At 44.9% G+C, this 27,817-nt stretch overlaps 1 protein-coding gene across 2 annotated transcripts in view; it reads left to right on the plus strand.

Moving 5' to 3' along the window:
- The window catches only part of Sfrp1 (secreted frizzled related protein 1), a 136,675-nt gene that overhangs the window by 77,648 nt on the left and 31,210 nt on the right, over positions 1 to 27,817 (plus strand). Inside the window, exons 5-8 of one of the 2 annotated variants that reach the window (XR_012441436.1) lie at positions 16,098 to 16,320; positions 21,172 to 21,266; positions 21,471 to 21,605; positions 21,854 to 21,981. The exons of the other annotated variant lie outside the window; for it this stretch is intronic. The gene's annotated coding sequence lies outside the window, so the exon portion shown is untranslated. Of the gene's footprint in view, positions 1 to 16,097; positions 16,321 to 21,171; positions 21,267 to 21,470; positions 21,606 to 21,853; positions 21,982 to 27,817 lie in introns of those variants that run through there. 2 annotated transcript variants of the gene reach the window in all.

The following is a 27,817-nucleotide window of genomic DNA, read 5'->3' on the forward strand; positions in this document are numbered from 1 at the left end:
AGGTAAATATATTGACTTTTTTTTGTGTTACTAGGGCTTGAACTCAAGGCCTTGCTCTTGCTAGGCAGGCACGCTATCACTTGTTTTTGGATAAGATCTCATGGTTTTGCCCTTGCTGGTCTCAGACCACAGTCCTCCTACCTATGCCTCTCAGTAACTGGAACCAAAGGTATGCCTGGCAGCTTTTTAGTTGAAATGGGATCTAACTTTGTGCCTGGGATGGCCTCAAATCAAGATCCTCCAATCTTCATCTACCATGAAGCTGGGATTACAGGTATGAGCCACCATGCCTGGCTATACGTTGCCTAATAATTCAAAGAAGCCTACCAGACAAAATGCTGCTTTTTTTTAGTGGTAGGTGATGCCAAATACATCAACTTGCCTTTCAATTTGGAAGGGATACTTCAATGTGCCCAAGAGTACTGCATTCCCAGAACCTTCGCCAACTTGGAAGCTGTTCTCCCATGCACTGGCATTCATGTATCTTGCTAATGTATGTAGTGTAGTTGCTACCTTCTGCTCGCTAGGAACAAGTCATGTGATGTTAGCAATGCAATAGATCAGTGTGATATTCTGTGGAATGGGCTTATGGAGGGCTTATGGAATAGATGATGACACAGGGTGGGAGGACTGATTAGTTCTGAGAGAGGATGAGTTAAAAGCAATCTACTTCTGATGTCCTTAGTGACAGGTATGATACTATATTGAATATTGCTCCCCCAATCCCCTGCCAAATTCATGTCTATATGAATTTCAGGATGTGACCTTGTTTTAAAATAAAGTGTTTTACTCAGATTTCTGCCACTGTAATAAGATACCTGACAAAATAAACTTATAAATAGGAGAGATTTATTTTGGCTCCTGGTTTCAGAGATTTCAGTCCCTGGATGGTTGGCTGTTTTGTTTTTGGGCTTGTGGAGAGGCAGAACATCACAGTGGGGAGCAAAGCTGTGCTCTTCTCATAGTGGCCAGGAAGGAGAGAGAGAAGAAAGGAGCTGAGATCCCAATATCCCCTCAAGGGTATGCCCGCAATAACCTACTTCCTCCAACAAGGTCCCACCTCAAACCATAACATAGGATCTTTGCACTAGGTAGGGAGTTTTTATAAGATGAAGACACAGAGACACAGGGGAGAAGGCCAAGTGAAGGTGGAGGCAGAGGCTGGTGTGCTGCAGCTACAAGCTAAGGAAGCACAGGTTGTATGGCAGCCACCAGAAGCTAGAGGAGGCAAGAAAATGTCCCTCCCTAGAGCCCTGGAAGAAAGTGTGGCCCTGAAGACATGTCAACTGTGGAGGTCTAACCTCCAGAGTTGTGAGGGATAACTTTCTGTTGCTTCAAGCCACCTGCTTTGCTGTACATTATGATATCCCAGGGAAATGAATACAGGGATATAGATAAAAGTGTTTATGGCTGCATATACATCGTATGGGATATATTGATTGCCTCCAGCAGTGAAAAAAATTAGGAACAGCAGCTGAAATTAGAATCATCATCTAATTAAGTTTATGAAAATTCTCTGTGATTTTCCAAGATTCATCTTGCTTCTGCACAGGTCGAAAGGGTGACTTGAAAAGGGATATGGTGGCAATTACCACCTTTGCATGTTTTAAGATCTCCATTGTGTATCTCATTGGTTTCTCTGAAAATGTGGCACGGCCTTTAGTTTAATATTTTAGTAAGCAGAGGCTGTTACAATGACTTCTTGGCTTTCCCTACCACAATAACCCTTACTCTGTAAGGAGTGCAGGAACTTTACCAGTTGTTGAACATATAAATATATGTATTCCAATCCCCAAACTGGAGTTTAGCTACTTATTGTTTTGGGGTTTTGAGGACTCAATGGACCCTCTGTGAGATGGACTTGAGCTAAAAGTCATTTTTTTTCTGATCACCCTGACCTCAACCCTGACCAGTATACCTTTGTGGTGGTTCAGGTGTCCAGGAATTAGTGTCAGTCCAGAGTTGCTGTCCAGCAATGTCCCCAGTTCTGATTATTTCCCCTTCCCCAGTCCACAGTTCCCCTGGTAAATGGCTGCAGGTGGCTCTGGGGGAAGTCTAGGATGAGAATAAACAGTGTATCTGTTTGGTGGCGTACCAGGGTCCTCATCACCAAGACCTGGAGTCCCCTCATTTCAAGTTCTCCAGGACGTTGAGCTGGCTGACACAGCAGAATGAATTCAGCTACCACAACTGTGGATTGTGGAAACTAGTCAGAACTAGAGATTTTGAGCTTGTGGAGCAAGGAAGACTTTGGTAGGCAGCTAACCTTATCAGTTCTACAGATACCAGAGATCTCTGTTGTCAATTACTGTAACCATGCTGCCTTGCCTTGGGGCTAAGTTCTGCCACTTGGCCCCTACCACATAGATAGCCCAGCACCCTTGTTGAATTCAAGGAGACTGATTTGATGGAAATGATTTTCGCTGCCTTTTCTGATGTACATAAAATGAAAACTCGAGATGCCAGGACCCTGCCTAGAAATTTATTTCTCCCAGTCTTGTGAAGTGTGTGTCCTCTGGACCCTCTCCAGGAATAGATAGGAGGAGACAGGAAGATCTTGCCTAATAAATTCACTCTAGCTTTCCAATTTCTCTATCTTAAAAGTTATTTTGAAATATTTTTAGACTCATGTTGAAGTTGCAAAAATGACACAAAGAATTATATTCCTTTCATCCAGTTTTCCCCCAATAATAACCTAGTGCACTTACCAAAGCTAGGATATTTACATTGGTGTACTGTTAACTAAGCCACAGACTTTATTCAGATTTCATCTTTTTATTGCTTAGTTCTACAAAACTTTATTACATGTATAGATTTATGTAATGACACATCAGGATACAGAACTGCTCCATCACTCCAAAGGACATCCCATGAACAGCCCCTTCATAGCCATACCTCCTCCAAACCCAACGCATGGCAACCTCTGTTCTCTGTCATGGAAATTCTGTCATTTTGAGAATGTTACATCAAATGGAATCATACAATAGTACACATACAATAGTATGCGACCTGTTGAAATTGGAGTTTTTCCCATTGGTATCGTGTTCTTAAGATCCATCCAAAGTGCTGTATATATTATTAATTTCTTCCTTTTTATTGCTAAGTAATATGCCATTGTATGGACCTAGCAACCCCACTTTGGAGATGTATCCAAAGGAAATGATTCAGCATGTTGAAGAGAAAAGATATCTTCACCCCCACATTCCTTGCAGAACTGTTTACAATAGCCAAGAAATGGAATTGACCTACATGACCTTCAATGGAAAAATGGGTAAATAAAATGTGACATACACAGACACAAAGGAATATCAGTCAGTCTTGAAAAAGGACATTCCTGCCATTTGCCACAGCATGGATGAACCTGGAGGACATTGTGTTAAGAGAAATAAGCCATGTAGAGAAAGACCAGTACTGTATGATTCTACTTTTTTGTAGGATCTAAAAATGTTGAACTCATAGTCGTAGACAGTAGAATGGTGGTTGGGGTGCGGTAGGGGAATGTTGGTCAAAGGATACAAAATTCCAGTTAGACCAGAGTAACCAAGAGATTTTTGGTATAACACAGTGACTCTAGGTAATAACAGTATTTTATATATTTTTTAAATAGGTGAGAGTGGGTTTTAAGTGTTCTCACCACAAAAAATACGTATATGAGGTAATGCATATGTTAAATGTCTTGACTTAATCATTCTACAATGTATACATATGTGAAACAACATATTGTACACATATGTGTACAAAAATTTTACATAAATTTTATTGGGAGAGAGTCATTGATGCCTTTACACCTATTCATTCCAGCAAGCCAATTACAGAAAAACTAAGTCCAGTCCAAAGAACTCATTCTGAAAGTCTTTCTGTGGCATAATCCAGCACCAAATTCTGCATTGAACAGGCTCGATCAGAGCCCCAGAGCCTGTAGGAGCTCTGCAATAAGGGTCACATTATAGGAACCAACTTTACGCATTATGGAGCTTTAGGAGAGGCTGTTGCTTCTGAATCAGGCAGCAGATCCTGAAGCCAGCAGGTTAGCACCTGGGAAGATAGTAACGGGTGATGGAAACAAGTAGAAGCTGGACCACAAAGGTGGACTGGAGCCCTCGTTACTCGTTCACCACTGCATTCTGCACCTTTGATGATGGGTATTTTGCAGGAGGGTCTTGTACCTTTCATCGTGGAACTGAAACATTCTTGGCCCAGGAATGGTAGGGGTACTGGCAGGATCTTGGGTTGCTGAGGGTCTGGCTACTTCCCATGCCAACAAAGTGGGCCATAGGTAAGTGACACTGTTCATGCACTGTGACAGCATGTGATACACTGCCCCAGCCTTCTGAAAGTCAACTGAATCTGGCTTATGTTTTATCTCTGCCTTCCAGAGACTGTCTCTGGTGGGCCCTGCTAACCAGTGAATAGGAGATTTGGAAAACCAAGTTCAGCTTAGCAAAGTGGACACTGCCACAAATCTGCCCCAGGCACAAGGCTTGGGAAATGCTTTCCAGGACTCCACTGGTCTTTCAAATGCTGACATCTCAAGGGACAGAGGATTGCAAGGAGGTTTGCAGCCGGGTCTCTGAGAACTGAAACACGTGGTTTTACTTTCTACGAATGCTGGCAGTTGGGAATCAAGCAGTAAGACCTAGGCCCTGTGTGAGGCCTCCGCCTGACCCCTATGGGGTCATGGCTTGAGAGCATCACAGTCCTGTTCTAAGGAATGACACCTCCTCCTCATAGTTCCTTGTGGGACTTTGATTCCTTTGATTCTGGTGCCCATGCAAAAATTCCTGATAATTTGTTTGCATGTTTAAAAGTGCTTTCACTCATATTGTCTCATTGGGTTCTTCCAGAAACTGAAGCCAGCAGAGAGTAGATTTGTCTCAGTCTTCTCCATAAGAGGCAAGAGAGAATGAGAGTCCTGACCAGGACTCAGGGTCATTTTTACCTTCAGAGAAACTTGTCAGGGCTAAGAACCATGATGCTGTTATGAATTATATCCTTGGCAACTTGAAAAGGAATCCGCAGAACCAGGAACTAACCATGTTAATTTCTTATCACCTCAGCTAATTGGAAACCAATCATATTTCAACATAAATCCAGAAGGCCCTCAACAAGTGGTTGGATCTCATGAGGAATGATTTGGAGGGCCACTGTCACATTTTCAGAGGCATGTTTGAGGTGGGGGTGTGAGTTTCTGATTTCTCATTCCTTCCTTCCAGCTGAAAGTGACTATTCTATCCTGGACACTTAGCATAATTCCAGGAGGCGACTATTCTAACATTGCCTACTGAATAGGTAGGTGTAATGATATGTAAATACTAGTTAAGGATGAGTAGCGTTAAATCATGTGTTGATGTTAAGGGGATGATCTAGCCAGGTCCTTAGAACTTATAGCTAAGTTCCTGTTGGACTGTACAACAAAACCATGTCCATGTTCAGTCAGATTACCCAGAGAACTATTGCATTGTTGTAATAGTAGGTTCAGTAAGTCTTGCTCAAAGAACAGCCTGGCTGTTCTCCAGGAAACAGCCACTTTCTAGCATGGAAATTTGATGACAAGCTTGCACCACGGGCACAGGGGAGAGAAGCAGCCAAGTCTGCTGGACTCCTTTCTCCCCTGCCATTATTCTTCATCATTCCCGTTCTTTTGCATCTCTAACATGCCAACAACTAAATCAATGTCCCAAATCCAATACTAAAATAAAATGGTCTCCAAATTGCAAGTCTTGGACGAGAACAGTAGTTTTTATACACATCACTCGTGTTCTCTTTTGAATTCGGAAAACTTTAAATTTGCTTCCCAGCAGAAGGACTCAGCCTCTGTTTCATGGCCAACCCTTGCCAAATATGCTGGCGGCATGCAGAATGTCCTCAGTTGGACAAGGTTATGTTAGGGTGAGACAAATGTGCACTCTGTTTTCTGAAAGGCAGGCTACCTCTCTTGACTTTTCCTATGAGTAATACAGTCTCGCACATAGTAAGCACTCAGTAAGCATTTGTGGTTGAGAGTGATGACAGAGAAAGGAGGGTTTCTAGCTCAGTCACAGAATAGTATGATGCACTTAGTGGCACCTGATTTGATATTAAAAGAATTGATTTCTTTCTGAAAAACAGCAACTCTTGTGACTTAGGCTACTTTTTTTCCTTGATTTGCAATTTTCATTTCCTGTTGAAAACCACAACATTCTGGACAATTAGCTCTTCATACCAAAGTGTTCACTGAGTACTTCCTATGTCTTGAGCACCACACTATTTGAAGACAGAGGACTATGTAGAATCTTTTTTGTAAGTGTAAATTGTGTAGCAGCTCAGACACAAGGTGATTAGGGAGGTTGGAGGAAGCTTCCCAGGGGAAGTGGGTCCTGAGCCAGGCCCTGAATTTTCCTGAGGAGCCCACTCAGCGAGAGGAGGAGAGAGACATAGGGATCCCTGAGCTGGAGCTGGCTGGGGTTAATAATATCCCACATCAACGAGAGAAATGACCTAAGTCTGTGACTGTGTTTGCTTCGCTCCAGGGCCAGTCTCCACCATGTGGTTACATCTTATGACCCTCACTTTTTAGCAGGTGCCCTTTCTGTCACGAAGTCAGGGGTGCTTCTGTGCTTGGTGCTTCTTCTCTCCTGGCCTGTTGTGTTTGGCATGTATGATCACGTTGCTTTAATTCTCTATATGTGGTCTAACTTATTTTCATTCATGTACCCAGGCAACCTGGGTCTATAATGACAGCTGCTGGAGCCGCCTTCCTAAACTGAGGAACCACCATGGAGTCCACTTGAATACTAACCTGCGTCCTGGCCAGTCACTTCCCAGGACTCCAACTGTGGAGCCAATGTGACTCTCCAGGGCTTCATAGGTCCCATTCTTACACAGATCAGGTTTACCATAACTCAGTGTGTCCTCAGTTATTGTGGACATATGGACCAATCATCATGTGCTCTGTGATTTTGTTTTTTCTTCAAGGAAGTGTTTTGGGAGGTGCCAAAGACATACATTATGGAAAACAGTATAGAGGTTCTTCAAAAAATTAAAAAAATAGAAGTATTATATGATTCAGCAACCCTTCCACTGGATACACATCCAAAGAAAGTGAAATCAATATGTCAAAGAGACATCTCCACCCCCATGTTCACTGCAGTACTGTTCACCATGGCCAAGAAGTGGAAACAACCCATGTCCACCAACTGATGAATGGATAAAGACAATATGGTATCAACAGGCATAATGGTGCATGTCTATAATTCCAGCACTCAGGAGGCTGAGGAAGGAGGATTACAAGTTTGAGGCAAGCCTGGGCTATATAGTGTCTCCAAAAAAAAAAAATGTGGTAATACTCAGTAGACTACTATCAGCAATAAAAATGATGAAATGCTGTCATTTGTGACAACAAGGATAGAACTTCAGATCATTATGTTAAGTGGAATAAGTTAGGCACGGAAAGATAAGTGTCACTTGACCTCACTCATCTGTGAACATAAAACCATTGATCTTATAGAAGTTGTGAGTAGAACGTGGTTACCAGAGGCTGCAGGGATTAGGGGGAGGGAGAGGTGGGGAAGGCTGATGTGTACATACATTGACACATTGCATGGCACCCATAAATAAGTACAATTTTCATGTATAAGTTAGAACAGTTAAGAATCTCTCTCTCTTCTCTCTTCTCTCTCTCTTTCTCTATCTCTCGTCAGTCTTTTGCCTAAGGTACATAGATCTAGGTGGTTGCTATGTTCCCTAAAGGCCTATTTGTTAGAGGCTTGGTCACCAAGCTTTTGGGATGTGGCAGAGCCTTTCAGAGGTAGCGTCTAGTAGGGGGGCCTCCTATGTCATTGAAGGCATGCCCTCACTGGGGACCAGGGTCCCTTCTTTTTGTCTTTTTTTGTGACCCACACACTCTTTAAGAGCTACAGGCCAACAGACCATGGTCTGGAACCTCTAAAACTGTGAACCAAAACAAACCTTTCCTGTTTTTAAGTTGCTTATCTGAAATATTTGACATAGTACTGGTGCCTCACCTGGCAGCTCCTGCAGACCAGTGGCCTCACAGAGCAGTCTGTGGCCTTCTCACTTCTCCCCTCTGCTGCTTTGGGGACCTTCTTCAGTATTTTGAAAGGTACCCATATTGAGAGAGCCTCACACATAAAATCTCTAATTACATTACAATGAAAACAGAGTTAAAAATCCCAGCCCACGAAAGCCAGAGGGTGGGGGTGGGGGTTGGGGCCCTGCCAGCAGTTACAGTCACCACACAATTGTAAACGCTCTTTGGAGTCATTGGACTATACTATAAAAATCATTTCAATTTGCACAAGATTGAACCTTGTTTGTGGAAGTTCATAACTGATTCAGTATACAATGGTGAAGGTCATTTGCTAATTCCTTCTTTCCCTTTTCCCGTGTCACTGGGATTTAGCTCAGCACAATAGAAACAGGTCAGAGTTTGATTTCTTAGGTCTAACTTGAGACTTGCAGATCTGGGCAGGTGCCGAGGTTTGGTTGCCTGGGTCTCTGGGACATGTTCACTGTGGCCTTGGAACAGCTCATCGAGCAAGAGCCAACAGCTGCCAGCCCCATTGTTGTGATTGCTGCTGGCCTGACTTAATTGCCAAAAGGACAGATGTTCCTTTCCCAGCCAACTAACAAGGCCTCAGAAGTGCCAGGTGGCAGAGAAACAGCAGCTGTGGTCTCTGATCCCAAGGCTGGAGGCTCCAAGTGAAGAGTCAGGACTAATTTACTTGGCACGAAGGGAAGAAGCCAAGTTCTAGACTTGACAATTTGGGAGGGATTCAGGAAAAGGAGGAGTCCTTGGCCTGAAGTGGGCAAAGGACAAGGGTGGAGCAGGGCCTTGAAGATGGGAGCAGTGTGCAAAGCCAGAAGTGACTTTGACCTGAGGTACTGAGGAACCCTGCGGTTGGGAGAGGTAGGACGGAGAGATGACAAAAAGCAAGAGGCCGAATGACTGAAGTTCTGGTAGAGGGATAGTGCACACGCTGGCAGCCAATTCTTCTAACTGGCTTAATGGGAGCCGGGGGACTTCAGGGAGAAGGTGGTAAAGAAACCAGGGATGGGATGCGCTTATAGGTGGGGCATGCCCTGTCATTGGGGCTCTGGAATGATGTGGTCACATGCATCTGTCTCTTGTTGCCCTTGCATTTAGGAAGTCATTAGTTAATACGTGCCTTTCCTGGCTTGGCTTGAAGTTCCAGTTGCTAGAACCAGAGGGCACAGCTGAAGGTCCCTGAGGGGAGGTAGGCCTGAGGGAATCCAGGTGTTTGGCTACCTGTTGCTTTGGGGAGGGGTAGATGGATATGTGTGTGTATTTTGGGTAGGGGACTGTCCAAAACAGACCTGCCAACTAACCTTATGCCCATGGAAATCAGAAATCAGTGCAATTTAGCAACAGTGAGTGATCAAAAGGGAAAAGAGGGGCCAAGAGCCTGGATTTTCCCAGCCCTCAAGGTCTGTGATCTATACCATCAAAGTCCTTGTTACTGTATTTATCACTCCTGTCATTATGGGATTGGCACCCCAGTGTCTCCTCCTCTCCCCATCTTTATTCTTCCTTGAGGTGCCCCTGGGAATGGCTTGGTATGAGCCTCCCATAGCACTTTGGGGAAATGTGGGTGGTGGTGCTGAAAGAAAGGGGTGCTGGAACACTTGGATTGGCGTTCCCACCCTGGCTCCGTCACTCAATCTGGGACTTTATTCCCTTTCTCTTAGTTTCCCTTTCTGGTAAGAGTATGTGAGCCATGGGGGTACTTTTTGATTTCGATAAGGTGTTTGGAATTCAGTTGAGGCTGTTTGGTCTTGGCTGTGGGTTTGCCTGTTGTGATTCCAGTTGGGGCATCTTGACAGGTAGGTCCTGAGCCAGGTGTCCCTCTAAGGCCATCATGGACCTGGGGTGTTACTGAGCATTTCAGGGTAGGAATATCAGAACCAACTAAGACTTTGGGGATGAACAGAGAGAACCAGTTGCTTTCCTTTGCTTGCTTGCTCACTGGCACTCCATCTTGCAAAGGGATGATGATGGTTGTCAGGTTGGGTTGCTTTGTTCAGACGACTCTTAGTATCCTCATAGCCTTCTGACCAGAGAAGATGCAAGAATGACAAAGCCTCTCCCACCCATGGAAAGTGTTTACACTTTCCTTTCCATTTCATATTCTGCCCTCTCAGTCATCCTAAATGTTTACTTAACAATGCTCAAAGACCTTTTTAGCTTCCTTGGTTTAATGTTTGCTAAACACCCTGTCACTTCCACTTCTACTGATAATTTCCTGCTTGCTGCAGTTGCCCATGCTTACGCACTGTCTGGAAACTCTTAATAGAATGACTAAAATCCCAGTCTCTCAGTGATGGGCTCCCCACAAGTGTGTGGGTAGCCCATGAGGTCAGGGAGCTGTTTGGGTCAGAAAAAATGAAGAGGGGCTGTGATGTTGGGAAGTCACTTGGCATTGAGGAGCTGCTAGACTTGTGGCCAAAAGTCTCAGATGGATGGTAATGGCTGTCAGAACCCCAGGCAACAGAAATATGGTTCACCCTTTTGCTTGGCTCAAAGTCTGGCCCAGGGTTTCTTCATCATGATGAGGGAACGAGGGGACTACCAGATGCCAGGGGTGGTTCAGCCTCATTCCTGGCACATGAACTATGGAATGCCACAGAGCATGAACTGGCTCTCTCCCAAACCACAGGCTGAATTTTCAACAGAACTCTAAGCTCAGCTCATCCTTTATTTTCCTGGTGTTCATAGATGGACAGTTGCAAACACATAGATGTCTGGAAGCTGGACAGCACTTCCATAGTGGTCATGCAGGTTATGTACTAGACAACTCAAGGGAGTGACTGTCACTTTGTAGTCTAAGTGAGTAGTGCATATAGAGTTGTACAGTGACACAAATTATATATAAACCCGAAACAGCTCATGACAAAGAACTGGGATGTGGGTGAGGGCAAGATCTGCAAGGGTCAGAGCACGGCTTTCAAGTAAGAACTCCACACTATAGCAGCACCTACTCCACTTCATTCCATCCAACACGAGGCAGCAATTCCAGATCGCAAAGCTGCTCTGCCTCTCAATGCCCAAGTCTGGAGTCCATTCATTCACACGAGGGATGTCTTAAAAAGTTCAATGCTCCCAGTCTAGTGGAACTCATAAAACTACAAACCATGGCCACACCAGCACTTTAGTCATGGTTTTTGGAAGAGGTGGGCCTTCACATGCTGGTTGGAGAGTTGGGTTGATGGGTGTGGAGATTGAGGCAGCAAACTTCTGTACATAGTGAGGGAGGGAGGTCCCAAAGGGGCGGATGCATGTGAGCACTGGTCTAGATCAGGGGATGTGCAGAGTTTTGGAAGCATTCTGGTCTTGCCATGTTCAGGACCACTGATGGGAGGCACGTTGGGATAGTCAAGTGGGGCCAGATTAGAGAGACATTGATCCAGGGAACAGTTGGAATATATTTTGCTGGGAAGTCATGACTGTGAAATGAGAAAGGTACTTCAGATTGGCTCCCACCCCACCTTCTCCAGCTGCAGAGGCCTTGGGAAGCCCTAATGGGAAACCTGAACTGGGAGAGTTAGTAGTTTTGCTTAGTTCTCCCACATCTGCTCCCCCCCTCCCCACTCAAGCTCCTTTCTCTCTGAGGCACTGTAGCTCCATTCACAGGGATGGGGATGGCTGTCTTTCCTAGAGGCACAGCCAAGTTTTCAGCAATGACTAGTGCAGAATAGGTGAAAGGCAAATGTCTGCTCCTGCCACCTCTCATTGTTGATGGCTGGCTGCTTCTGAATGGCTGGCAAATCCTGGTGTTTCCTGTACTCTGCCTTTCCTGACCGCTGTGTGGCTGGGGAACCAGGTAGGAAGAATCTCAGTGAATTTCGGAAGAGCTTGATAATGGGGGCTATGGCCCCCCGACTCCCCTCTGCAGGTGGTATCCCATGGCATATGCATATTGGCAGAACAAACAAGTGTTTGAAGTGATGTTGCACAGATAACTATAGACAGTGGGTCACATCAAATCCCAGAACTGTTTGGGAGCTGGCACTCTATACCAGTCAGCTTTGCTCAAGGCCATCTCTCTCCAATGCAAGCCTTTGGAGAGCTTGCCTTCCCTCTGGCCAGGCTGGGGTGACCATTGGAATGGACTGATCCCTGGGCTCCTTTCTTCTCTGAGCCTCCTTGCTGAAGTCCCATTCTCAATCCAAGAGCAAAGTGATAATGGACAAGAGAGATGGACACATTTTGCTTCTCTTTGGTCTGTCAAATAATAAACCATCTGCTCTTGGCTACAGCTCCTAGGGATGAGCAATGGATTGACAGGGTTGACTTCCTGAGCTGGTGGGAAAACCCCATCAATCCATAATTTCCTCTGAAAGCCACCTCTCATCCTGCTGATCTTGGATCTTCCTGTCACCAGGAAGACTTCGGCCCTGGAAAGCAAGGGCAGAAGTGTTTTCACTACAGCAGCTCTCAGGCCTGCCTTGGGCGGCTCATTCCAAACACAGTGAGGAGCTGGTGTTCAAAACCATAGGGCGGCAGTCGACAGTGGCCGTTATGTTGTTTGTTGTGACTTGGGCATACAATTGGGATCCCAGTGAAGCCAGATGCAATTTCATTTCAGGGCCCAAGGTATAAGAGGTGTGGTCTCCCAACCACATCTGTTGAGGTGTGTGGCTGAACCCCTGCGTGTGGAAGGTCGGAGAGCCTTTTCTTATCTCTAGGACTCTTATGTTCCTTGGAGAATGGTATTTAAATTCTCCCTTGATGGCCTTCGACCAGATCACGGGACAGTTCGCAATTCTTTCTTTTTCCATCTGAGGGGCCTGAGTCACTCTTTATTGTATTGAAGTCATGAACTTTCCTAGTTGGAATGAGTCTTAGGTTTCTTTGTGATTTTCCCCCAGAACCTGTACGTGAAGATGCTGATGCCCAATAAGTGGCAATACATTCCAGGCCACATAGTAGTAAGCAAGTAGCTGACTTAGGAGCCTGATTTCCTGATGTCCAACTCAGCATTCTTTCACTTTCTGCATGTTCACATCTCTCAGGAAGTGCTAGGAAATAGCTGGGGTTTCCACCTCTTGGGCTTTGGTGAGGCCTACCCTACACACGCAGGCACACATATGCACACGTGCATGCATGCACGCACGTGTGCATACATATAGCTGATTCTGATAGGAAGTAAAGTAGAAAACCAAGATTCTGCAGCAGATGTATGGCCAAGCCCTGACCTATGGGATCAGTGTCCCATGGTGGAACCCTGTTGTGTATGTGCTTTTGAAACAGGTAATTCTGTGTACAGCCAGCCTTAAGAACCGTGGTCCTGTTAATGCTACCTGAGGGACTCTGTGCACTGTAGTGCTGGGCTGGTGAAGGTGAGGGCAACTGGTAGCATTTATACGGTGGCTCAAGGGGACTTCTTTTTCAGTTCCCTTGAGGTCATGGCTGATGACAGGGAAAGAGCAGGAGAGGAGATGGAATCTGATGCCTTTAGAATATAAGTTCTCTGAGGAGGGAGGTCCCTCTTGTGCCCACTCTTAGCACAATGCTGGGAACAGCATCTGCCTCTGTGACTGTTTATTACATGAATGGATGATTGTGCTGGGAATTGTGCCCAGTGCAGTGAGGAACGGTCTCCAGCCTGCTTTATGGATGATGCCCATTCAACTGAACACAGTTGATGCTCATGGAGCCTCTGCCAAGGGCAGTTCCCTAGGGCCAAGCACACCTGGTGTACTGAGAGACCTGAACTCAAGTTCCCCCCACTCCACCCGCCCCATACTCTAGAGAGAGAAGGTCTCATACCACCAGGGTTCATGAAATGTTGGCCACTGAACCACAGGAGCAAAGCTGTCTTAGTTGTTCTCAGATGGCTTTATTAGGTTTTCATGTAGGTCTAATTGTGTGCATGTGTGTATTTGGCAAAGCACTTTCTTAGCAGCCTTGGAGCCCTCATTCACTTCTCTTGGCCTCTTAGGACTGGTTAGTATTTCAGAGTGGTGATCTCATCATTGGAAACAAATTGCTCCATAGAACAAGAAGGTGAAAGTGGCCAAAAAATCAATCAACTGATCAACCAATCAATCAATCCATCCTTCCAAGTTTTGTCACTAATATTCGCCTGGGATATAAAAAGTGGGAAAGTACTTAAATTCTCAGATAGGTGACTCACTGAAATGGAAGGAATTCATGAAAGCATGCAAGTCCCCTGATGGAGAGTTGAAGGGGGGGAGGTAGCAGAATTACAGACGTTTCACAATAGCGAGTTCAGAAATGTTGACCTTTTAGAAAATGATAAAAGCCTGTGGCCTCAGGGGAATAGAGGGAGAGCTGACATAGACTTTGAGCACAGGGAAATGAAAAGCACATTCCAGAGGACCCTGTGTCTAGGTCAGATGTTCAAAAGCTTAGGCAAAAAGAAGACCGAGGCCTGGAAAAGAAAATTATCTTATTTTTTTTTGTTTGTTAAACATAATAGAGAATTTTAATTTATAGGGTACAGTATAATTAGAAAGAGTGACTATAAGCCAATATAATACATGGTATGATAGAGACCATTATAGCTAAATACATTTTATCCAGCTTTGCAAGAATGCCTAATATATTAGGCCTGAAAATTTTAGTGAACTTTCTTCCTAAGTTAGTGATTGTCCTTATAAGAATGATTTCATGATCTTGTCCCTTAATGTTTTGCTTAAGAGGAAGCAGATAATAACATAATATTCCTAAACTTATGAATTAGAAAATTATTTTCTATATAGGAATTAAAAAATATTATGATCTCTAAAATGAGAAAGATTGTCACTGCTGAAATGACCACATCCCCACCCTGAAGTCTAATTAGTTGTTTTTCTGAAAGGCCCATACCCCCCTAGGGGACCCCTTGCAGACAAGCCCCTGCCCAAGGCCCAGGGCTCCTCTAAGGGTGGGGGCTTGTGGGTGGTCCCTTCTCCCCTGTGGGTTTTGGGGCACCCTTCACCCTTCCACTTGAAAGCTTCCTGGCAGGGCCCTGGCCCTGTTGTGGCCACAATCAAATCATCCCTGACAGTTACACAATCCCTTTATGGTCCACGTAGTGCTTATCCTGTCCCATCTCATTAGCTCCTCACAGCAGCGCTGAGCAAAAGGGTGTGCACAAATTATACCACAGACATCCATGGAGATGTGACTGCCTGTGTGCCAGGCACTGTGCCACACCCAGCTCAGGGTCTCATTTCCTAGACCACAGGCTCACAGACAGCAGGTTCCTTGTGCCTGATCATGTGCTCAGGAGTAGATTTCCAGCTCCCAACACACTGCCTGGCATCCAATAGGTGCTCAATGAATGCATGAATGAATGTGAGCTACAAGGTTAGCATGTCTGTTCTCCTTGTGCAGATGAAGACCTGAGGGCAGAGAAGTAGAGGAGCAGACTGGAGTGGCTTGCTGGTGGTCACTAATAGGGCAGGGTGGGCATCAACTGGCCTCCTTGTCACCAGGGCCAGTTCCTTCCTTCCCCTTCCTGTAGGCCTCCTGTAAGAAGGATGGGCCCAGGGTGGTGGCTGCAGAAAGTCTCCCAGGTCCAGAGAAGCTGGGCTTAGAGCATGTGTGGCACGAGAGCCAACAGGACCCTTGGAAACCTGCTTCTCTTCCTAGAACACTGGCCCTGAGGAGCACATCCCAGGAAAAGAGCTGCCTTCTTCCGGGAGGCAGCTGCTCTGCAGGCCATGGGGCTGCCTGGGTTGCAGGAAGCAGCCTCAACGGAGCTGAGTCCCACTGTGACAGGCTCCCAAGACTTGGGGGCACTGGGCAGAGGAGGGAGGAAGTGCCTTGGAAGGTTGTCATCTTCAGGGGATGGTAAAGGCCTGTCAGGGCTCTTTTCTGCAAACAGTGTTGCTTCTTGTCCAGCGTTTGGCTGTAGGTCATGGGTCCCGGCAGTCTGTCTGAGTAGAGCTCTGCAGCAGTCCTGAGGGAAGAGAATGTGATGACTAATAGAGACAGGTCCCAGCAGATGGGTGGGCTGGCCTGGCCCAGGCTGGGCTTCTTGCTGACATACATTAGTCCCCATCTGGGGCTGGTTGGAGGAGGGGCACTGGTTAGGTGATGCTCTCAGGCTTCTCTGGACTTCTTCTAGATCAGAGAGAACACAGGTACAGCAGAGTGACAAATGCTGAACTGTGGGACAAGCAGCCCCTCCCTGGAGGGACTGCAGCAGAACATGCCTGGAGAGGAAACCACATGGACACAGAATCAAGACACACAGACTAAAATCTTCACCAGTCACTCAAGAGTTGAATCAAAAGTGAGCAAGTTTCCAAATCCTGCTCCACGGCAGCTTTCTCCTTCACATGGTGGAGGTAAGAACTTCCTCACCCTGACTCCCTCCCACAGTCACAGGGGATCAGGTCAGGCACATACAAATGGCTTGACAACTGAAAAATGTTGTGTGACCATAAAGGGTCAGAAGTGTGTGATCATGAGTGCTTCTACCCAAGGGCTGCTGTGCTTGGCTGTGTGATGGCCAAAGTTAACTGATGGCTTTAAGTCATGTCAAGTTCAGTGCTGCCTCGGACTTACAATATGGGGTGCTCAGGTCCTGTAAGTTTTTTTAATGATTTCTCCCTTCTGCCCTCCAGCATGTTATGCCTGGCCCTGTCTCCTCTGTGGCTGTACCTATCCCTAGCTCCAAGCCAAGATGGATTCTGGAGACGGTCACCTTCCCATTAATTCCTTACATGTGACATCAAATAGGGTATTGAACCCTGCTGAGACCAGCTTTCTCTTCTCACAATCACATTGATGAGGCTGACTGTGTTAGAGATTCAAGTTGAAGAAAGTGCTAGAAAACTGTGCAAATGTTACTTTTGTGTGTGTGTGTGTGTGTGTGGTGATGCTGGGGATTGAACTCAGGGTGTTGCGTTTGCTAAGCAAGCACTGTGTATAAATTTGAGCCACACCGGGTCTTTTTGCTTTTAGTTTGTTTTTCAGATAGGGTCTCATGCTTTTGCTTGGCCTCCAACAGTGATCCTCCTACCTCTGCCTCCCAAGTAGCTAAAGTACACATGTGTGCCACCCTGTCCACCTTACAAACATCACTTTTGATTGTTGCTCTTGACAATCACTCACCCTCCCAACCAGCATGGTATTGCAGAATGATCCTTCTTTTAACCACACTGCGGGCTGTGGTGGGTGCTTTTCTCTCCTTGCCTGATGTAGTTTGTATCTAAACTCTTTCCCCAAAGCTCCATGTATTAAAGGTTTGGTTCCCAATGTGGTAGTATTAGGAGGTGATGGAAACTATAAGAGGTGAGGCCTAGAGGTCACTAGGGGTGTGCCCTTGAAGGAGATGGTGGGACCCCAACCCCTCCTCTCATTAGCTTCCCAGGCATCAGGTAAGTGGTTTGGCTCCACCACACACTTCTTCCATAGTGTACTGCTTTACCACACACCGAAAACAATGGATCCAATTGATCATGGACTGAAACCTTGAGAACTGGGGCCAAAGTAAAACTTTGACCATCTCAAGTCTTTTATTGTAGTGATGCAGAGATGACTAGCATGCTGTCTGTCTCTACCTTTCGCCTCCCTTCCTTTCCCTTCACACTGGACAAATCCAGTTGCACAGCATGGTGACATTGCCGATCTAGAACTCAGAGCTAGGGCTAAGGTAGGGGCTTTCTCGGGTTTTCTGAGGCCTTCCCAGCTCTTTTCGATTGTCTTATAATGCAGCCTCCATGAATATACACAGAAGCACCCCAGCACTCAGCTGAGCTTAGGCAAATAGACTCTCAAAAGAGGCCTGGATGACAGACACTTCCCAAAGAAAATATGCCAAACTGAGAGGTTGCCCTTTCCTGTGACCTCCCGGAGCAGGGAGCAGGAGTCTTGTGGAGTCGTTTCCTGCTGTTCACTGACCTCCCCCCTGAAGGCTCCTGAGGTGCTGGCCTCTGCTGATTGCTAAGGGGAAAACTCTCAAAGGAAAACAAGTAATATTTCTGTATAAGAAAGTAAGGGGCTGTTTCTTGGAAATAGCATGTATCTGTCACAAGAGATTTTAGCATTGCGATGCTGCCAAGATAAATGTCAGCAGCCGTGTCTGTGGGTGAAGATGGATAAGTCTCAGGCGCAAAGTATCTGAGCACATAGAGCACTTGGGCTGGGACAGGATGCAGAGTGGCATGGCCATTCCCAACTGGAATGGGAAGACATATTTTATGATAATGACCGTGCCTTTCTCTTGAGCTCTGCTGAGTGTACCTGTACTCTAGTTTGGTGCTGTTGAGTATAGTAACCATAATTCTCAGCTGACTTAAGCAATTGAAATGAAATAAAAAGAAGTCAGTGTCTTAGCCCACTGGTCACATTTCAAGTGCTCCTTAGCCACACATGGCAAGTGGCTGCCACATGGAAGGACACATGGAAGAGAATGTGCAGCCATGAAGAAAGTCCTTTTGGACTTCTCTGCCCTAAACATTCTTCTGTTTAGGGGTGGGAGGGAATAAGAAAAGTGATTTAAGAAATTCAAAGTGGGAGTACAACTTGATATTCAGCCTTTCAAATTTGATATTACAACAGTAAGATAGCTGTGCAAGTCAGGCTATTGTCTTGAAAAAAAATTGTGACATCTCAGCAACTAACCCTGGGTGGCTCATCTGAAAAATGTCTTTCATAGTGTAAGGGGAGACAGGCTTAGCAGAGTCAGAGGGGAAAAAAGGTGTGAAGAAGGTGAATTAGTCACTTTATTAGGTTGTGACAAAATAACTGAGAAATAACTTAAGGAAGGTAAGATTTATTTTGGCTCACTATTTCAGAGGGTTCGGCCTATGATTGGCTGGCTCCATCACTGTGGGCCTGTGGTAAGGTAGAAACATCATGGTGGAGCAAGGCTTGTATCTCATGATAGCCAGGAAGTGGAGATAGACAGAGGAAGGGGCTGGGACAAGATATGCCCCTCAAAGGCACATCTCCAGTGACCTACTTCCTCTAACCAGCTCCCACTTCCTACTCATCCATTCAGTCATGAATTCATCAGTGGATTAATCCATTGATGAAGTTAGAGCCCTTACGATCCAATTGCCTCTCAAAAGGTCATCAGCTGGTAACCAGTCTTTAACACATGAGCCTTCACGGGACATTTTTAGATTCAAACCATAAAAATAAGGAAAGCAAAAATAAAAGGCCCTTTTTCAGCATGAAGGATGGAGGCAGAAGAAGGAGGGGAAAGGTGAGAACTGGCAAATAGCTGGTCTGCTTAATGGTCCTTTCCAGGCTTAGGCTGGGGAGGAACCAAACTGCAGGTGAGATGAAGGTGACACTGAAAGCAATTTGCCACAAATCAGTCTGGGGACACCATGTCAACCTGTGTGGCAAGGGTGGTCCTGGTAGGCCTGGGGGCTTTCCTTTTGAAGCTGCCTTTTGTCACCATGTGGGTGGACACTGAAGTAGCAGTAAAGGTCCCACCACAGTATTCATCACAGCAGGTGGAGGTGACTTACCGCAGAGGCCAGTGCTGGGCTTCCAGGGCAGTGAACAAGATGTTGGTTTGGTCAAAGTGCCAGGGACAGCCAAGGTGAGGTCAAGGCAGTTTGAAGTGGATACCAGTTTCCAACCAAGATTTGCAGGGTCAGCCCTGGAGAGACACTGCAGACTTCAGGGCAGAGGGAGAGCAAAGCAAACAACTCTTGGGTGGACAAAGATAGTATCCAGACACTGGATCTGTCCTCACTGACACAGAACTAGCAAATCCCTTTGTTCTCAGCCTCCCTGTCTGCCCCTCAGATCATCTTATGAGAGAAGTAGGAGGAAGGAGAGTCTTGTCTTTGTAACAGAGAATTTTTATCCAAATGAGTTTGTGTATTTCCTTAAAAAGCTGTTTGCATGATTGGATCAGAGTAAGTTTAAACAGTTTTAGTTAATATTTTCTTTCTCGTCAGTGAGTGGGGACTCTAGAGAGGAACAATCAGACTTGTTGTAGGCAAACCTAAAGCATTATATTTTCCATGGCCACCCAAGCTGTGGTTGGAGTTGATTTTAGATGCCTGGTATATAAGCAAAGACAGAATTGTTGATTATCAACAATCAGGGTCTCAAATGAAGAAAAGACAGGATGTGACAACAGCAATGTGAGACAAAGAGAAAAAGACCTGGCCTGTGATCCAGGTGATCACACGGATTCAGAGTGTTGTCCTTCATGCTAGTGAGGAGGAAAGGGAGCTTTGAGGTGAGTCATCACACACATCCTTCATGGCTGGTTGTACCATGCTATGTCAAGACAGTCTCTTTGCAAATTTCAGAAAATCCAACTCAAACTGACAAAAAGGATTACTGTTTCAGGTAACTGGAAGTCCAGTGATGTGTTGATCTGGCACTCAACTGATATCTTTAAGTCTCAGTCTCAACTATTCTTGCAATTCTCCTCATCTCAGCTTCATTCCCAAGTAATTCCATGTTGGCAGTATGGCTCACAGTGTCTCCATAAACTCATGAGGAATAGCTATGTCCTTCTCCACAAAGTTCTGCAAAAGTTGCATTGTTTTCAGTGACTCTGACTATGTCTGACACCTATCCATCATTCAATCTTGTGGCTGAGAGAATTCAGTGCTCTAATTTGCCAGGCCTGGTTCATGGGAGTTGGGAAAGAGTTAAGTCTATCTGAAATACATGGCCTGATAGGGGAAGGAGAAAGAGCTAAACATTTCAAAAAGCTTAGAGAGTAAACTATATCTGTTATTATTAAACAGGGTGGTGAATTTAATCATTCTCAAAAATTACATTGCTGTTGTCAAAGAGACTTAGACTAAAGAACCCCTTTAGGGATCACTGTAGGTAGATTCTACCTGCACCAGGTAGGCTTGTTTTAGTATGATGGTCCAGCTTCTGATGCTGAGAGTGGACTGATGGCTGTGTTCTCTTACAGAGTGTCAGACACAGTGTCATGAAGGCAAGACCGTTTTCCTGAGTTCATGGAAAATGTGGTCAAAAGGGTCATTAATATCTAACCTGTTTTGTCCCAGATGCAATTCGAAAGCTCAGACCATCGGTATTCCCTGGAATTTGCCCTTGAGTCACAGCAAACTTTAAGATATTGTTAATGAGATTGTGCATATTTGCATGAACGTTCAAGGTGAAATATTTTGGGTTTTTTTTCTTGTGGTTGTTATTTAGTTTTCTTTCTCTTTTTCATTTACTCTCTTTGACCCAAACCCTAGATAGAGAAGACACAGAGTAAAGAGACCCTCAAAATGAGGGGAATACAATATGGAGATCATCAAAGCAATCCAGAGCTCTGGCCAAAGGATATCAGGTAACTGTAAACATCCTGTGTAATTGTGTTTCCCCAGACTTCAATTATGGGGTGGTAGTGGGTTAGATATTGTTCACTAGAATGCATGTTTTAATGGAAATTTAGAATTGACCTCATTTGGAAATGGAGTCTTTACAGTTACATTAGTTACCATGAGGTCTACTAGACTAAGAATGGGCCCTAATCCAGTGACTATCCTTATAGGAAGAGGAGAGAACATATAGAGATATATACAGAGGGAGAAGGCCATGTAAAGATGGAGGCAGAGATTGAGTGATGCAGCTACAAGCCAAGGAATGCCAAGGATTGTCAGGAGCTGCCAGAAGCTGGACCATGGAGGTAATGGAAGAGATTTCCTAGAGCCTGCACAGGGAGCATTGCCCTGTTCACACCTTCATTTTAGACTTGTAGCCTCCAGAACTATGGAAGAGAATAGATTTCTGCTATTTTAAGCAGCTTGTGGTAATTGGGAACTATAGTGCTAGGAAACCAATCCAGGGGCTTGTAAAGAAATCTAAAGCCTAGAGAGAAACATGGTCAGAGACTGGAAATGCTAACATGGAGGCCCCTTGGATGTTCCTTGACAGGACCCGTTTGAAGGATTAATTTCTGCTCCAGGATGATGCTGGCCTTCTCTTTTGAGGTCACCAAATCTGACTCTGCAGTTTGAATGTCCCTGAAATCCTGACTGTGCTCTGTTTGCCAAGCCCAGGTACTGGCTCAAAGGCTTGAAGGCTCGAAGGCTCGTTCTCCTGAAGAGAGAAGTTTTCCTTTTTTGGCTTGAAGGTGGTGACTGTGCTGTGGGCTCCTTGAGTCCTGTGCGGCCAAGTAGAGGCTGCCAGTAGGGCTACCACTATCTAATTTGTATGAAGGACTAGCAGTGGCTCTGATCCATCTGTAAGCATCCCTGACATTGCCTGACCCACAGAATCCTCCCTTCTTTCAACAAGTCACACACACACACACACACACACACACACACACACACCCCACATATGTGTATGTGTTTTCAGTATTCAGTTGACCCTTATTTCTCACAGGTTCCATATTTCCAAGTTTGCCTAGCTGCTAAAACTTATTTATAACCCATATCAACAGTCAGGGCCCTTTGCTGGTTATTTGCTGATGCCGAGTGGTCAAAAATTGTTGGGCCTTCTAATGTGCATCTTCCCAGCCGAGGCCAAACAAGGTGATGCTCTGTTCTCTTCGTGGTCTATGCAGTGCCATTCTTTAAAGTGTTTTGGCTGTTGCAAGTGCCCCACAAATAGTGCTGAAATACTGTCTAGTGTGCCGAAGCCCAAGCGGCATTTTCCAGAGAAAATGGTTATCAGTTAGATATGCTTCGTCCAGGGGTGAGTTGTAGTGCAGTTCAGTATGTTAATGAATAAACTAGATATTTTGGACAAGATGCCTTTAAACAGAAATGGACATAATGAGGTTATGTATCAGTTAGTTGATGGAATGTCATGACCCTAACCCTGTATTGCCTCTACCAGCCATGGTTGGTATTCAGCAGTTCAGTGTTTCTGGTGATTTCATAGAACATGGCTATCTCAAATAGTGAGAACTGTATATATGCTCACTTAGGCTTGGTGAGGGAAATGGTGGTGAGCTGATCAGAGTTCCTGCCCTCAACTGTCTTTCACTATACAACAAAATGAAGGGTGCCCTAGAGCATGGGGCTCTAGAAAGTTCTAGGTTCACACCTGTGAACATTGTTTCTCTCATTTAGTAGACATCTTCAGAGCACCCATGAGATGGTGAGGTCACTGTCAACATAGGATAGGGGTCCTCCCTTAGGAGTTGAGAGAAAACAAGGACTTTCTCTGAGGTAGTGATTTGTTTAGTAACCCTCCCCAGTCCTAAACAAAGAGAAGTTAAACAAAAGCAAAATAAAATAGGTCTGGCACCAGTGGTGCTTGCCTGTAATCCTAGCTACTCAGGAGGCAGAGATCAGGAGGACTGCAGTTCAACGCCAGCTAAGAAAATAGTTAAAGAGACAATATCTAAAAAATACCTAACATGGCTGGCAGAGTGGCTCAAGTGGTAGAGTTTGAGTCAAGGAAGGAAGCTTGATGCCCTGAGTTCAAACTCTAGTATCACCAAAACCAAAACAAAACAACAAAATAGAACAAACACAACCAACACTCTACTTACAAACAAGAAAACAAATAGGAAAGCAGAAACAAAAGCAAACCACTGCCTGATACTGACAGGCACCTATTGGCCCAGTTCAATTGTATCAACCTCACTGGACTTTTTGGGAGGAATTCCAGCCTAAGAGTAATAAAGTAATTAATTCATTTCTTTCATCCTTATTCCTTTAATCCTCATTAAAAACAAAACAGCAACAACAGAGAGGGAAAGGGCATATGGGAGGGGGAAGAGAGAAGGACTGTAATAACAGGCACCACAAACAAGCTAAAAAGTATCTGTGACGATTATAAAGCTTGGCAGAGGTGACCTGGCATAAAGAACTATACTTTAAGACCCTTTTATTCAATCACCAGCAGTTCAGAATTTGGGTGACTTAAGTGAGCAAAGGCTGAAGTTTAACGTGGTACTTTCCTGAAGAAATTTAAATGGAAGAAATGATTACAATGCAAATTACTATTGGAAAATTATTTACTCCTGGGGAATGTTAAAACTATGTAGGAACAAACTTTTAAAACTAGCCCCAGGCATTGGGAACATAATAAGCACACATTTATGGTATTTTAGTTCCTCCCATTGCAAAGTACTGTGTATTTTCCTAACTTTAAAACCAGCTTTTGCCCCTGGGTAACCTTGGGTGAGTGATTTCAAATCTCTAAACTTCATCTGAAAATTTCTAAGTCATGGGTCATTGTGAAGGTCAAATGGCAAGTCACAGGAAAGAGGGCCATAAACCTAAAAGGCGATGCACACAGCAGTGGTCACTACAGACCCCACCTGTGTCTCTCTTAGGTTCATCCCCACCCAGCTCTTGGCCACTGTGCGTTCCAGTCAAGCCAGGCTGCCCAATGCTCCTCTCTGTTTACTTCAGACTCTTCCCTTCTTTCTCCCTCAATACCCACCTTGTATTTTACTACTTTTTACAAAACCTTCTTCATCCCTCCAGCTGGTTGAAGACTTTCCTTCCTGTGAACTTCCATGGTATGTCATCTGTGCAAATCTTGTCTCATGTTATACCTTATATGGCAGCCACTTTCTGTGAGTTTTATAGTCTCTACTGGGCAGCAGGCATCTTGAGGACCAGGCCCCTATCTTATGATCTCTTTCCTGTCCATTACTTGGCTTAATGGGAAGCATGGTACACTTTCCATGCTGAGCAGCCCAGCCAGCCTCCTTTGGAATGAGTCTAACTGTCAAGTTCCCTTTGGAAGTGAGATTGTGCTTGGGAGCGCCGTTCTGCAGAAGTGGTCTGAGTGAAGAGCATTGTGCCTGTTTCCCCTCACCTTCACTCTCAAAGTCACCAAAATGTATGCTATCAAAATTTTTGATCTGTGAAAGGAGAAAAATAATAGATGATTCAGTTTTAAGTTGTTCTTCTTTTATTATGAGTGAGGTTGTACATACTTTCCTAACATACATTTTTATTTCCATTTCTGAAAACTGCTTATATTCCTTAACCATTTTTCTATTGGAGTTTGGTCTCTTAATTTTGCTATGCCCTTTGTATTTTAGGGGAATCTGAATTGCAAATTTTGTCATTGATTTAATGTTTGTTATTCTTAATAACTAGATAAAATACAGATGGACCCATTTTGGCTACTTGATTTACCTGAAAAGTATACAGTTCGATTCTTGAGAAAGAACACTATGCAAATTAAGCCTTTATGATTGCCCAGACTCCTCTAGGTAGATGGTACAACATCCTATGAACAATGACTGGAATGTTCAAGAAATGTTCTAACACCTGTGTTTGACCCTGTAAGAAACACAAACAAATATGTTTCAGAACTCATAATTGAGTAAATCAGAAGTGGTGGAACAATGAAATGATGGGACTTGGGAGAGGGCATGAGAAATAGGTGCTGCATGGAGATGAGTGTGGCACAGTGAGTGCAGTGCCAGGGTGCCCCATTCCTGGCAGAGTGTCCAGGAACCCCTAGGAGGACAGAATCTGTGCAGTGATGGGGGACCTGTGCAGGCCATAAGCAAGGCTTTAAAGAGGTCATGTCAGCAAGGAAGGGCCCACTACTCCCAAAGGAGTCAGGACCCCATGCCTGGAGGAGCCTGCCTTCTCACAAGTGAACTCCTTTTGCCTCTCGATGGTGTGGCCATAGATAAATCTATGAGCTCTTTCCCCGTTATTCCCAGTCCAGCCCACTGCCAAGACCCTGCAAGTGAGGCCTCTAATAGCTCCAATGAGTGCTTAAGGTGTAGGTCCAAGCCAGCTTGGAGGAAGGAGGCAAACCTTCAAGTTACCCTGGCTCCTTCTTCAGTTCCTGATTTGGGCCCCATAACTCTGTTACAAATGTCAGGAAAGAGGGAAAAGAAACAAAGGAAATTTGTTTGCTCTTGTAGAACAAGACTATCTGGCAAAGCCCAGGCCTGCTGGGCATGGTGGGACAAGACACCAACAAAAATGTCAGGAGGACAATGCCAAAACAGATAGCCAAGATAGCTGTCAACTGGCGACTTTTGGTAGCTGTTCTAGTTACAACTCAGTCAACAGTTTTTTTTTTTCCAGTCAACATTTTGTTTTTAGTAGGTCATTTGTTCCAGGCATATTCTAGTCCTATAGAATTTTTGTAGTCAGACCTAAAATGTTGGAAATCTGCTGTTTTGTAAGGTTTTTACTTTGTATATTTCCTATGCTTCTTAGGTTTCAGTGCTTTTTGTGGATCTGCTGATCTTTTCATACAAGGTGAAAAGATTGAATTAGAGGGCATATTCACATAAAACAGGATTTCCAGGAAAGGTGGGGGCTGGGAGAAATGAGGTCCTGGGCAAAGGAAAACAGACAGGGAAACTTGATTCATCAGGTTAAGCTTTCATGAAAAAGAAATTTGAGTTTGTTGCTATGAGTGGGCCTATACTACAGTTCAAGTGTGTCTCCTCCAAAATTCAGATATTGCCTATGGAATGGTGTCAAGAGATGGGAACTTTAAGAGGTAATTAGGCCACGAGGGCTCCTCCCTTGTTAATAGGATTAAGGCCTCTATAGAAGACACTTCACGCAGCCACTAGCTTGCTCTTTGGCTGTGCTACCTTGTGAAGACACAGCATTCTGAATTTCAGAAGGGTGTGGTCTCACCTGACAACCAAATATGCTGGTCCCTTGACCTTGGACTTCCAGACCTCCAGAACTGTGAAAAATAAATATACCCAGTCTCAGGTATTTTGTTGTAGCAGCGCAGCAGACTAAGACACCTACCTTCACATGTGATTAGGGTTTTAATTGATACCATATGCATGATACAGGAAAATTCAAGTTACAAAATTAACCCAAAGTGGTTCCCACTTGGCACCGTAAGGCACCTTACCAAACATGAGTTAATAATCCCAAATCATAAACCATACAAGGAAACAAATCAGTGTGAGCAAGAGTCAGAAGAGACAGGACAACAAGTGGCAGAATCACTCTACCAAGAATTCAATGCTTTGCAATGATTGGCTACAGAAAATGTTTAGAGAAGTAAAAGGATGAATGAAAAGGAGACTAGAGGCTATTTGAGGCAAGGAAAAGAACAAATCAAAGATTCGGTGGTGGAGTTAAGAAGAACACATTAAGGGAAAAGGAGGAAGTAGTTCTAGGTAGGCTTCATATAAGGGTGTCAATGAATTAAACAGCATCCGTCTCCTGCCTGGAGGAGCACAGGCTTTGCCTAGTGCTTCCACCAGCATAGGCTGTCATGTGGTGGCCTGAGCAGGGTGGACAGTGGAAGTCACTTCCTTCTCTTGAGGTGTTGAGTGTCCTGAAGGAGTGCTGCTGTTCCCTAATGATTATAAAGCTTCCACAAGATGGGCCTCTGAGTTTCATTCAGATTTCTTGCTCCCCATTAAGACTCAGAGAAGACCTGTGGGGACGAAATCCACCCAGTTAGCTTCTGACACCCAGCTCGTTACACCTAGCTCTTTCTTCCCTTAGGAAAGCCTACAAGAGTTTGTGCAGGGCTGGAAAGGAGGGATGTGTTCGGTTGTCCTAGAATGTTACTTACTCTGCCCGAGTCTTCTCTACCAATCTGCCAAAAATGCCTGCTCCCGGACCTAGTGGGCCATTCAAGCAATTGCGGCCCAGGGCTCCGAGTCACCAGTGGCCCATGCAGGTGGAGGTAGAGAGGGAGAAGGAAAGATTTTCAGGGCTAACAGGAAAGATCATTGAAAAGATCAGGCAAGGTCTTCAGTACCTGCCTAATGAGGATATTTTCCCACAAGCCAGTATTTCTCCACGAGTGGGTTGGTGTATATCAGCCTCTGAACCACATTTGGGTCCAAATTATTATTTTTGGGAGGGTCCTATATGCATCAGAAGCCCTACAAGTGGGCTTTGGGAAAATTGCATTGGTAATTGTGTTTCCAAGGCAATAGTTGGAGAATTCCAACACATTGCCACAAGTGGGCCC

This window comes from Castor canadensis, chromosome 14, assembly GCF_047511655.1.
Source record: "Castor canadensis chromosome 14, mCasCan1.hap1v2, whole genome shotgun sequence".
NCBI classification, from domain to species: domain Eukaryota; kingdom Metazoa; phylum Chordata; class Mammalia; order Rodentia; family Castoridae; genus Castor; species Castor canadensis.